Genomic DNA, 13,546 nt, shown 5'->3' on the forward strand with positions numbered 1-13,546 from the left:
TCTGGGAACATGCTGTTACCACTACCGAGAAGCTCTTAACCCCACTCTTTGCCTGGCTAACTTCTGTTTATCCTTTCTGTTCCAGTTTCAATGTCTCATTAATCACAGAAAGACTTTACTAATCTGCCTTCTCCGATCTAAATTTTTCTCGTTATTCTCTCTCATGACACCTTGTTATTTTCCTTTATAACACTTCCACAATTTACAACTATATATTATTCATGTGTTTGATTTCTATGGGACTTCCCTAGTAGCTCAGATGATAAAGAATCCACCTGCAATGCAGGAAACCTGGGTTCAAGTCCCTGGGTTGGGAAGATCCACTGGAGAAGGAAATAGCAACCCACTCCAGTATTCTTGCTTGGAGAAGCCCATGGACAGAAGCGTCTGGCAGCTGCAGTCCATGGGGTCACAAAGAGTTGAACATGACTAAGCGACTAACACTTTCACTTTGATTTCTGTATATGTTATCTATAATATCCATGAGACGAGGATCACATCTCTTAGTTTATATGATTAATCCTGGAGGAAATCAGTGCTGAATATTCATTGGGAGGACTGATACTGAAGCTGAAACTCCAGTACTTTGGCCACATGATGTGAAGAACTGACTTATTTGAAAAGACCCTGATACTAGGAATGATTGAAGGCAGGAGGAGAAGGGGATGACAGAGGATGTGATGGTTGGATGGCATCACCGACTCAATGGACATGAGTTTGAATAAGCTCCAGGAGTTGGTGATGGACAGGGGACCCTGGAGTGCTGCAGTCCATGGGGTTGCAAAGAGTCAGACATGGCTGAGCAACTGAACTGAACCGACATCTGGCACAGTTTGACTCATAGTATATACCCTGTATGAATATTTGTTAACTATATTTTATGAAAAAAATATGAAACACCATCCAACTAAGTTCATAAGACATATAAAAAACCAAAATATATTTAGCATTCCCATGATTTATAAGAACTTTTACATGATATAAACAAATAATCAACATATTCTCTCCCTATACTAAGCAAATATATTAAGCAGCTATAGTAATAATGATAACAGACAGCTTTTAAATGCTGATTACGTAGCAGACATTTTTCTAAGAGTTTTAGACAAATACACAATCGGAAATTGATACTGGAATACAGGTGTTAGCAAGTTATAACTTTTTATTTTCCTGGAAGGCAAATTTATATGAAATAGCACATTATAATAAAAACTCTGATTAAGACCATTAAGAACAACAAAAATCCTAAATAATTTTAGTAAGTGTAAATAATTGTTAAGAAACAAACTCATGAATATTTAAATTTTTACAGTTATTTAAAAACGTCTGTTATAGACATACTTCATAAGATCTCTGTCTAGACAAAATCATAAAGTGTGGCTTTTCTTTATAAATATGAATCATAAATTCTTGTGGGTTTTTTTTTATACCATTGATTTTAATCAAAATCCAGGTCCTCACATATATTCTTGTTGAGTTTCATTTTGCTACATTTAACTGATCAGTCCACCCCAAGGAGACTTTTTCAAAATCTGTATAAGACATCTGATATTTTATGCAAATAATGCAAATATGTTAATCATGTTGTCACTCAAGTCAGTTACAGAACATTTTTTTAGGATAGGCTATTTCACATGCTATTTCAGTTCAGTTCAATTCAGTCGCTCAGTCGTGTCCGACTCTGCGGCCCCATGAACTGCAGCACGCCAGGCCTCCCTGTCCATCACCAACTCCCAGAGTTCACTCAAACTCACGTTCATCGAGTCAGTGATGCCATCCAGCCATCTCATCCTCTGTCGTCCCCTTCTCCTCCTGCCCCCAATCCCTCCCAGCATCAGTGTCTTTTCCAATGAGTCAACTCTTCGCATGAGGTGGCCAAAGTACTGGAGTTTCAGCTTTAGCATCATTCCTTCCAAAGAATACCCAGGATTGATCTCCTTTAGACTGGACTGGTTGGATCTCCTTGCAGTCCGTGGGACACTCAAGAGTCTTCTCCAACACCACAGTTCAAAAGCATCAATTCTTCGGCGCTCAGCTTTCTCTCACAGTCCAACTCTCACATCCATACATGACTACTGGAAAAACCATAGCCTTGACTAGAGGGACCTTTGTTGGCAAAGTAATCTCTCTGCTTTTGAATATGCTATCTAGGTTGGTCGTAACTTTCCTTCCAAGGAGTAAGCGTCTTTTAATTTCATGGCTGCAGTCACCATCTGCAGTGATTTTGGAGCCCCCAAAAATAAAGTCTGACACTGTTTCCCCATGTATTTCCCATGAAGTGATGGGACCAGATGCCATGATCTTCGTTTTCTGAATGTTGAGTTTTAAACCAAGTTTTTCACTCTCCTCTTTCACTTTCATCAAGAGGCTTTTTAGTTCCTCTTCACTTTCTGCCATAAGGGTGGTATCATCTGCATATCTGAGGTTATTGATATTTCTCCCGGCAATCTTGATTCCAGCTTGTGCTTCTTCCAGCCCAGCGTTTCTCATGATGTACTCTGCATGAACTATGTACATGCTATTTAGGATAGGCTATTTCACAGGCTACCAGAAAGCCTATTGGTTAATTGCTTAACCAGCTGACATATTTCTCTTACAGCCCATCAAAAGCCACTTTGTCTATCTTGTTCCAAGAACTTTTTGAATTCTTGTCAAATATATGGCTTGTCAAATATCTTACAGAATTCAAGATACTCTGGTTTGATAGTTTTGTTCTTTAGTAAAATTTTCATAGTGCTTAATCATATAACTTTAATTGGTATTCTGACCAGTATTAGAAACTCTGGAAAGACATGTGATTTTTTTTTTTTCTGAAAGAACATATTTAGGCATTCATATGTAATCTATTTTTATTATTAGTTCAGATCCTGTACTGTACACTTGGATGTGTAATAGGATTTTTAAGAGAGTTCAGCCTACCTTAAATATCTCTAAACAGAGACATTACTAGGAAAGGTTTTATATGATATAGCTAACCACCAGGCTAGACAAGGACTTCAAAAGCTTCACCATGGAGACTGACAAATTGTTGTTATGAAAGCCATGTTTCTTTATATATGGCTGTTTTGGGAGACTCACTTCAATTATTATAAGTTTGATCACTAGCTACCCAAAATTTAATCCAGATAACAGGTCTTCTATTGTATTAGTCTTGCAACTTTTCTGTTAGTTTAAATATTTTTTCAAAATAAAAATATTAGGTGGTAAAAACAGTGATTGAAAGGGAAAATGTCTGCTCACTTAAGAATTTCTCTAGAATCAAGATACAAAGTTGTGCGTTTGTTGATATTCTTATTAGCAATTCAAAAGACAGAGTTTATAAAGAAAGTGATATTTTGGCTAGGTACTCTAATTTTGATAATATAATTCTCCATTTCTTTTTTTAGAAGTGTTTGCCCAATCAGTGAAAACAGCTTTAGAACAGAATACCTACATAACTAGAAATAATCAGATCCTAAGAAAATAGGTATTCCAATTATAATTTCCCTTCATGAGGAGACTTCTATTGTTTAGTAGTTCACAGTTGAAATTACAGTACATATCTACACAGGATTTGATATCAACTGAAGCAAATTGTTTTCCCTATGTTCTCAGTTGCATAAGATAATAGGAATGTAGATGAGTGCTCTTAAAAGTAGGAATGTTATTTCTTTTGGAAGTTACTTGACATTTCTGTTTATTTGTGCTGACTTACCATGCAAATTCTGCTTGCTCTAAGTGGAACCCCACTACTTTAGCAAGGCTTTCATTCATCTCTTACTAATTCCTTTTTTTTTTTTTTTTTTAATTTTACCTGGAGGATAGTTGCTTTACAATGCTGTGTTGGTTTCTGCCATACATCAACATGAATTAGACACAGGTGGATATACCCCTCCCCTTGAAACTCCCTCTCGCCTCCCATCCCGTCCTACCCTCCTATGTTGTCACGGAGCACCTGCTTTGACCTCCCTGTATCATACAGAAAATGTCCACTGGCTCCCTATTTTACATATGATAATTTATATGTTTCCACACTACTCTCTCAGTTTGTCCTACCCTCTCCTTCCCCTACTATGCCCATAAGTCTGTCCTCTATGTCTGCTTCTCCAATTCTGCCCTGCTGATAGGTTCATCAGTACCGTCTTTCTAGATTCCTTATATATGCATTTATATATGATATTTGTTTTACTCTTTCTGACTTGCTTCACTCTGTATAACAGGCTCTAGGTTCATCCACCTCATTAGGACCGACTCAAATGTGTTCTTTTTATGGCTGAGTAATATGCTATTGGGTATGTGTAAGTATGTATGTATGTATGTATATATCACAACTTGTTTATCCATTCATCTGTTGATGGACATCTAGGTTGCTTCCGTGTCCTAGCTGTTGTAAATAGTGCTGCCACGAACATTGGAGTACATGCGCCTCTTTCAGTTTTGGTTTTCTCGAGGTATGTGCCCAGTAGTGGAATTTTGGGGTCATATGGTAATTCTCTTGCTAGTTTTTTAAGAAATCTCCATACTGTTCTCTATTGTGGCTGTAACAATTGCAATTTTTAGAGCTTTACTTTTTTTTTATCTCCTCATTTCCCCTATTCTCTCTTGCGTATTATATTAAAATAAAGATCACCAAGGCTAAACTGTCCTTTCTGCTTAAACTATTTTTCTGAGTTAATGTTTTATTCTATTCTTTCTATCTCAAGAGAGCCTGTAATTCTGTTATTAGCTTCTTCAACTTCTTTATTATCAAAGAAAAAATTATTCACTATCAATTCTGTATAAGACATTATGCTCCTTTTTTTGAGTTCTCCCTAGCTGTTGAGCATATTTACCACTTCTTAATTTTTGAAACATCCCTCCCAGAAGTTTCATTACTAAAACTTTTTTTTTACTATACAGTAGTACATGAGTACATTCTTTTTATTAAAACATACAGATGAAATATAGGTAAGATTAGCATCCACCTGAATCATCCTCTCATCTCATTCTCATTTGCGTTCACACACCCCCAGAAGTAAATGCTTTTTAGTAAATTAGAGGGGTATCCTTTAAAACTTTATTGTCTTTTTCTGTACAAAGGTAGTAAATAAAATCCGAACAGTTTGTATGTGGTGTGTGTATGTGCGTGTGTGTATTTAATTAAGAGGAGAGAGAAAAGTGACAAGCTGTTTCTAAAATTTATATAGAACAGAAAGTGCAAAGGATCAAAAATAACCAAGATCCTCTTTGAACAAGAAAAGAATAAAGTGAGAGGATCTGCTCTATAAATAGCAAGACTTAAAATGATATAAAGTAGTACATTGCTGGTGCAAGAATTAACACTTTGATCAATGAAACAGAAGAGAAGCCTGAAAATACCAACACATGGACACTTGGTATATAACAGAATTTGTACCACACATTAATGAAGAAGCTCTTTTTTCAAAAAATGATGCTGGGACCACAAGCTGTCCTTATGGAAAAAGAAAAAGTGAAATTGATCTCTTATCCCATATAATATCCAAGAATCAATTCTAATTTTTTCAGAGACCTAAATATGAAAGGCAGAACTATAAAGCTTTCATAGATTTATATAGGACAAAATCTTCGTTGTAACGGATCAGAGACTTCCCAGGTGGCACTAGTGGTAAAGAGTGAAAGTCGCTCAGTCGTGTCCGACTCTTTGCGAGTCCATGGACTATACAGTCCATGGAATTCTCAAGGCCAGAATACTGCAGTGGGTAGCCTTTCCCTTCTCCAGGGGGTCTTCCCAACCCAGGGATCGAACCCAGGTCTCCCACATTACAGGCAGATTCTTTACCGGTTGAGCCACAAGGAAGCCCTGCCTACAAATACAGGAGACATAAGAGATGCAGGTTTGATCCTTGGGTTGGGAAGATCTCCTGAAGAAGGAAATGGCAACCCACTCTAGTATTCTTGCCTGGGAAATCCCATGGACAGAGGAGCCTAGCAGGCTATAGGCCTTAGGGCTGCAAAGAGTCAGATACAACTGAAGTGACTTAGCTTAGCAATGGATTAGCAAGGATTTCTTTTTCAATATAATTGAAGTAAGAGTCACCATTTTTAGGTGTACAATTCAATGGCTTTTGGTACATTTACAATGTGTGCAAGCATCACTGGAATCTAACTCCAGAATATTTTATCACCCTTCAAAAATACCACACCCAGTAAGTAGTCACTGCCCGTACCCCTGCCTCTCATCCCATCAGCCACTAATTTGCGTACTGGTTATGTATTTGCCCACTCTGAACATTACACTTGAGTGGAATCATGCAATATGTGACTGTTCATATCTAGCTTCTTTCACTTCACATCATGTTTTTAAGGTTCATCTGTGTTGTAGCAGTATCAGTACTCTGCTTTATAGCTGTAAAATATTCCATTGTATAGGTATACCGTCACATGTTGTGTAGCCATTGATGAGTTGATAAACATTTTAGTTGTTTCCACTTTTTGTTTAAAAATAATGCTGCTATTAACATCTGTGCAAGCATTTGTTTGAAAATCAATCTTTAATGCTTTTGGTTATACACCTTGAATGGAATCGTTGAATCATATGGTAATTCTGTGTTTAACCTTGTGAGGAACCATCAAATTGTTTTTCACAGAGCTGCAACATTTTGCAAATCTAATAGGAATGTTTGAGGTTTTCAATTTCTCCACATATTCAACAACGTTTTTTATTTTCCTTTTTTAAAGAGATCAGGGCCATTGAGTGGGTGTTAAGTATCTCATTGTGGTTTTTTGTTTTTAATTTTATTTTATTTTTAAACTTTACAATATTGTATTAGTTTTGCCAAATATCGAAATGAATCCGCCACAGGTATACCCGTGTTCCCCATCCTGAACCCTCCTCCCTCCTCCCTCCCCTACCCTCCCTCTGGGTCATCCCAGTGCACCAGCCCCAAGCATCGAGTACCGTGCATCGAACCTGGACTGGCGACTCGTTTCATACATGATATTATACATGTTTCAATGCTATTCTCCCAAATCTCCCCACCCTCTCCCTCTCCCACAGAGTCCATAAGACTGATCTATGCATCAGTGTCTCTTTTGCTGTCTCATACACAGGGTTATTGTTACCATCTTTCTAAATTCCATATATATGCGTTAGTATACTGTACTGGTGTTTTTCTTTCTGGCTTACTTCACTCTGTATAATAGGTTCCAGTTTCATCCATCTCATTAGAACTGATTCAAATGTATTCTTTTTAATGGCTGAGTAATACTCCATTGTGTATATGTACCACAGCTTTCTTATCCATTCATCTGCTGATGGACATCTAGGTTGCTTCCATGTCCTGGCTATTATAAACAGTGCTGCGATGAACATTGGGGTACACGTGTCTCTTTCCCTTCTGGTTTCCTCAGTGTGTACGCCCAGCAGTGGGATTGCTGGATCATAAGGCAATTCTATTTCCAGTTTTTTAAGGAATCTCCACACTGTTCTCCATAGTGGCTGTACTAGTTTGCATTCCCACCAACAGTGTAAGAGAGTTCCCTTTTCTCCACACCCTCTCCAGCATTTATTGCTTGTAGACTCTTGGATCGCAGCCATTGTGGTTTTGATTTGCATTTCCCTAATTACTAATGATAATGAACATCTTTTCATGATCCTTGTTGGCCATTTCTATATCTTCTTCAGAGAAATGTCTATTCAAGTCATTTCACTCATTTCTGAAAATGAGGTATTTTATTAATGAGTTATATTTTGTTGTTCCAGTGTAATTATTCTTTGTATATTCTGGATACTAAACTATTGTCAGATATATGGTTTGCAAATATTTTCTCCCGTTCTATTGACTGAGAAAAGAAGAGAAACGAAGGCAAAGGAGAAAAGGAAGGATATATCCATCTGAATGCAGAGTTCCAAAGAATAGCAAGGGGAGAAAAGAAAACCTTCCTCAGTGATCAATGCAAAGAAACAGAAGAAAACAATTGAAAGAGAAAGACTAGAGATCTCTTCAAGAAGATTAGAGATACCAAGGGAACATTTCATGCAAAGATGGGCTCAATAAAGGACAGAAACAGTATGGACCTAACAGAAGCAGAAGATATTAAGAAGAGGTGGCAAGAATACACAGAAGAACTATACAAAAAATATCTTAATTACTCACATAACCACAATGGTGTGATCACTCACCTAGAGCCAGACATCCTAGAGTCCAAAGTCAAGTGGGCCTTAAGAAGCATCACTATGAACAAAGCTAGTGGAGATGATGGAATTCCAGTTGAGTTATTTCAAATCCGAAAAGATGATGCTGTGAAGGTGCTGTGTCCAATATGCCAGCAAATTTGGAAAACTCAGCAGTGGCCACAAGACTGGAAAAAGGTCAGTTTCATGAAAATCCCAAGGAAAGGCCATGCCAAAGAATGTTCAAACTACCACACAATTGCACTCATTTCACACGCTAGCAAAGTAATGCTGAAAATTCTCCAAGCTAGGCTTGAATAGTACTTGAACTGAGAACTTCCAGATGTTCAATGTGGATTTAGAAAAGGCAGAGGAACCAGAGATCAAATTGCCAACATCCACTGGATCCTAGAAAAAGCAAGAGAGTTCCAGAAAAACATCTACTTCTGTTTCATTGACTATGCTAAAGTTTTTGACTTTGTGGATCAAAATAAACTATAGAAAATTCTTAAGAGAGATGGAAATACCAGACTACCTTACCTGCCCCCAAAACCTATATGCAGATCAAGAAGCAACAGTTAAAACTGGACATGGAACTATGGACTGGTTCCAAATTGGGAAAAGAGTTTGTCAAGGCTATATATTGTCACCCTGCTTGTTTAACTTCTTTGCAGATTACATCATGTGAAATGCCAGGCTGGATGAAGCTTAACCTGGGATCAAAATTGCCGGGTGAAATATCAGTAACCTCAGATATGCAGATAACCTTTATGGCAGAAAGCAAAGAGGAACTAAAGAGCCTCTTGATGAAGGTGAAAGAGGAGAGTAAAAAGGCTGGCCTAAAACTCAACATTCAAAAAACGAAGACCATGACATCCAGTCCCATCATTTCATGGCAAATAGTTGGGGAAACAATGGAAACAGTGAGAGACTTTATTTTCTTGGGCTCCAAAATCACTGCAGATGGTGACTGCAGCTATGAAATTAAAAGACGCTTGCTCCTTGGAAGAAAAGACCTAGAGAGCATATTAAAAAGCAGAGAGATTACTTTGCCAACAGTGTTCCATCTAATCAAAGCTATGGTTTTTCCAGTAGTCATGAATAAATGTGAGAGTTGGATCATAAAAAAGGCTGAGCATCAAAGAATTGATGCTTTTGAAGTGTGGTGTTGGAGAAGACTCTTGAGAGTCCCATGGACTGCAAGGAGATCCAACCAGTCCATTCTGAAGGAGATCAGTCCTGGGTGTTCTTTGGAAGAACTGATGCTAAAGCTGAAACTCCAGTACTTTTGACCATCTCATGCAAAGAGTTGACTCATTGGAAAAGACTCTGATGCTGGGAGGGATTGGAGGTAGGAGGAAAAGGGGACGACAGAGGATGAGATGGCTGGATGGCATCACTGACTCGATGGACGTGGGTTTGAGTGAACTTCGGGAGTTGGTGATGGACAGGGAGGCCTGGCGTGCTGCAGTTCATGGGGTCACAAAGAGTTGGACACGACTGAGCGACTGAACTGAACTGAACTGAACTGAATAGCTAACTGTCTAACTATCAATAAAATGTAATAAAAATTAAAATATTCTGTTCATCAGAATACGTGATGAAATTGGAAGGCAAGCTGCATAGTAGGAATAGATATTTATACCATATAAAACTGATAAAGACTTGCTATCCAGAATAGATACAGAAATGTAATAATTAAGTAAAAAGAATGACTCATAAAGGGAAAATTGGGTGAAAGACTTGAACTTTACAAAAGAGAACATCTAAATGGCTGGTAAACAAATGAAAAAGTGTTTACTCTTATTAACAATGAGGGAAAAAGAAAGCCACTTTAGGATATTTTTACTGTCCATCACATCTGAAAAAATATTACTGACAATACTAGGTAGAGCTAAGTTGTGAAGTAAGACAAATTGTTACTATTTTCTTTTCATAGACTTTTAAATTGGCTTAATCAATTTGGGAATTTGTAAAAGAAGATATTCACAGCCAGCAACCAGCAATTCTGTTTCTGACTGTATGTATCCTGCTGCTGCTGCTAGAATTAATGCATATGGGAATTATGATACATGACCAAGAGTCATTGATAATGTCTCTAAAAAGGGAAAATTACGAACACTCTGCAACAGAATAATGGGCTTCCATTATTGATTTTATTTATTATTTAAGAATTCACAATGATGGTTGAGAATTCCTTTGCCAATGCCTTAGTTATCCTCCATGCTCATTCATCAGTGCATTTATTCCAGATGTTTATGACTCTCCTAGAGAGATCTTTCCCATTTGTATTTCCCCCTTGTCAAATAGACCTTTATTCCAAGCACCAAAGAAAAGAATATTAGTGAATGTCTTTCTCTCCCCACAAATTTCACTGCTTTATCATCCCCACTTGCTTCCTCATTTCTACTTTTTCTTGTTTACTTTAGTATCTTATATAATTGTATATCTTATATAACTGCTAGTTCCAAGGGCATCTTTTCACCTCTCATCTTACTCCTGTTCTCTCCAATAATTGATATTTTGTAACATTTAAAAGTTTCTTCTCTTTTCTCTACCCTTATGTTTACTCTGTCTTGATTTTCCTCTTTTGTCTCTCACAATTTCTTAAAGATAGGTAGACCAATAATTTATCTTCCAAACTGAAATACTTTCATACCATCAACCTTTGGTCTTTTACATATTTTCCTTGGATGACCTGAAATATTTGCATGACTGAAACTACCACCTTCAATGATCATTCCCAAAGTATATGTCCAGTCTAACTTTTTCATGACTCCAGACTCATATTTCCAATAGTTTATTGTATATTTCCAAACTAGTAACCCAAAAGTATATACATGACAATATTTTTAATTTTTATTCATTTATTTATTTATATCTTTTGCTGTGCTAGATCTTCATTGCTGTGTGGGTGTTCTCTAATTGACATGAGTGGAGGCTAGTCTACCAGTTGTGGTATGTGGGCTTATCATGGTGTCTTCTCTTGTAGGGCAAAGGCTTTGGGCATGCAGGCTTCAGTAGTTGTAGCACGTGGGCTCCATAGCTGTGGCTCCTGGGTTCTAGAGTACAGGCTCAATAATTGCGGTGTACAGGTTCACTTGCTTTGTGGCATGTGGAATCTTCCTAGACCAGACATTATCCCCTTGTTATCAAACATGTATCCCCTGCATTGACAGGCAGCTTCTTATCCACTATACCACCAGGGAAGTACCTGTTCCTCACAGTTTACTTTTGCCTTCTCCCTCAAATTTCCTACTGTTTTGTTTACTGAAGGGGTGGAGGTGAAATGTGTGTGTGTGTGTGTGTGTGTGTGTGTGTGTAAGTCTGGAAATCACGCATGTATACTACTTTGTACAGATGCTTCATTAGGCACTGGACATACAGTAGTAGCAAAACCTAGTTCCATCATCATGACAGTGCATTCTGGTATGAGAGATAGACACTGACCAAACTAGCATGCATATAAATGTAGTGTAAGTGTGGGTAATTTCCATGAAGGAAAGAAACATGGTACTATGTGAAATACAGTAGGGGCATTTGACCTTGTTCTTCCCAATATTTGGCCTTTTTTATTAGATGTAAGTGGCACTATATAGCTCTTCTAAATTGGAGAAGAGCTTCTACGTCTGTTTCTTAAAATATTTATTGAAATTCAGTATTTAAGTGTACTAGCAAATGGAGCCATTTTTCTTCTCAGAATTCCCACTGCTTTTCATCATATTCATATATTGTTCATAAATCACAAAAATTAAGCCCAGAAATTGTGGCAGTACCTTTAGTATTGAGGATGTAGGTATGGAAACTAAATGAAAGAGCACCTGAGGAAGTAGTATTTCCTTTGTGAGAAAGAGATGATATGCAAAGATAAGGAGCACCTTTCTAGTCACAAAGTCTGGCTGCTGTTTTCTTTGTACATCCTAAGTAATATTTTGGTTGAATGTTAATTGCTTATTCTTTCATCATACATATTTCCCCTCTTGTGCATAAAACTTGGAAGTGGTCAGCTTGTCATTTTGAGATTAAAAGACTTATACTCACTAGTACTAGCCCAGAATATGAACTAAATTATACATAGCCCTAAATAACAAATTTTATAATCAACATAAATATTAATAAGTTTAAAGACAAATAATCCACAGTATTTGTCCTACATTTGTATGTTTTTACAGTAGTGATGTTCACTTACATCAGTTAGTGTATAACATAATAATAACATAGCTAATATTTATGAAGTATTAACTACTTGTGCTAGATAATTTATATGCATTATCTTATTTAGCCCTCAGCAATAATCTGGTGAGGTAAATGCTATCATTTATCCACATTTTTTAGATAAAGGAAATGACAGTTTAAAAATTATATCTATCAGTATCCCAGCAGAAGTCACAGCATACCTAAATGGATAATTGTGAAGAGTTTAATAAAGGACTATGATATTTATCAAAGCATGGGAAGATTTTAGAAAAGCAACAAGATATGATTCAGCACCCTGGAACTAGTAATAATTGGTATCATTAATACTCCTAGACCTAATGGGGCAAAAAAGAGAGCAGGTAATTGGAATCCAGAAAAGAGCTATAAGCACAGGTCATCTAACAGGGCCTCTAATCTTAGCCAGCCTACAGTGACCTGCTGGAGAGGAAGCCAAGGGAATAAATATCAGACCTTATTGTCCCCCAACTCTTCAGTTTCCTGATAGTACTTCTTACCTGAGCCAGCTAGAAATCAGAGAGCACAAAATAGCTTGTTGATTCTGTCTATACAGTTTAGCTTGGTGCAGAGAGAGTAAAGAAGGGTGGAGAATGAATCTGAAAGGGAAATGGAAGATATCTAAGAATTAAATAGGTGTTAAATGACAGAGCCAGTATATGAATGCCAAACACTTTACTCCTCTCTACAATTCTATACTGCCTCATAAAAAAGCTTTGATGAAATATTATTTGAAATTTTATTTGGCCAAGGAAAATATATTGAATCTGAAGATTTCTACCTTATCCCAAATTTTTGGATGCAGTCATACTTAATAAGTGAGACCAAATATCTGAGAGCTGAGCGGCAAAGGGTGTTCAGTCATTTAGTGTCTGACTCTTTGCATCTCCGTGGACTGCAGCATGCCAGGCTTCCCTGTCCTTCACCATCTCCTGGAATTCGCTCAGATTCATGTCCATTGAATCAGTGATGCCATTCAACCATCTCATCCTCTGCCACCCCTTTCTCTGGCTTTCAATCTTTCCCAGCATCAGGGTCTCTTCCAGTGAGTCAGCTCTTCACATCAGGTGGCCAAAGTATTGGAGCATCATCTTCAGCATCAGTCCTTCCAATGAATATTTGGGGTTTATTTCCTTTAGGATTGACTGGTTTGATCTCTTTGAAGTCCAGGGGACTCTCAGGAGTCTTCCCCACCACCACAGTTTGAAAGTCTCAAGTCTT

General features: G+C 37.4%; 1 protein-coding gene across 12 annotated transcripts in view; it reads left to right on the top strand.

Annotated features, from left to right (window-relative positions):
* GPHN (gephyrin) overlaps positions 1 to 13,546 on the top strand; it is a 537,169-nt gene that overhangs the window by 323,481 nt on the left and 200,142 nt on the right. The gene's annotated exons all lie outside the window — the stretch shown is intronic.

The sequence above is a fragment of the Bos javanicus genome, chromosome 10, assembly GCF_032452875.1.
Source record: "Bos javanicus breed banteng chromosome 10, ARS-OSU_banteng_1.0, whole genome shotgun sequence".
Taxonomy (NCBI): Eukaryota; Metazoa; Chordata; class Mammalia; order Artiodactyla; family Bovidae; genus Bos; species Bos javanicus.